The following is a 300-nucleotide window of genomic DNA, read 5'->3' on the forward strand; positions in this document are numbered from 1 at the left end:
CGGAGGTGGGGTCTGTGCCAAGGTGAAAGGCCCTGTGCGCTGGTTGCCTCTGCCCAGCATCTGTGGTGGCTCCAGGCCCTGGGTAGCTGCTGTGCGTGTAGGGCTGGTGGCCTTGGGATTAGGATAGCCTGAAGCCAGGCTACAGGCACAGCTCTGGATGTGGCTGCAATGAACCCTGGGCACCCCCGTGGGAGCAGCTGAATCTGCCCCTGCTGAGCAAAAGGAGCTGTTGTTCGAGGCTCAGGGCAGCCTTCCCCACGTGCTCCCACAGGCCAGCCTGCTCCCTGCCAGAGCCACCAG

The 300-nt window shown here is 64.0% G+C and overlaps 1 protein-coding gene across 1 annotated transcript in view; it reads left to right on the forward strand.

The window, feature by feature from the left end:
* LOC104511452 (low-density lipoprotein receptor-related protein 2-like) overlaps positions 1 to 300 on the forward strand; it is a gene marked incomplete at both ends in the record, with an annotated part of 12,281 nt that overhangs the window by 7,092 nt on the left and 4,889 nt on the right. The gene's annotated exons all lie outside the window — the stretch shown is intronic.

Source organism: Eurypyga helias, unplaced genomic scaffold (genome assembly GCF_000690775.1).
Source record: "Eurypyga helias isolate BGI_N326 unplaced genomic scaffold, ASM69077v1 scaffold24216, whole genome shotgun sequence".
Classification (NCBI taxonomy): domain Eukaryota; kingdom Metazoa; phylum Chordata; class Aves; order Eurypygiformes; family Eurypygidae; genus Eurypyga; species Eurypyga helias.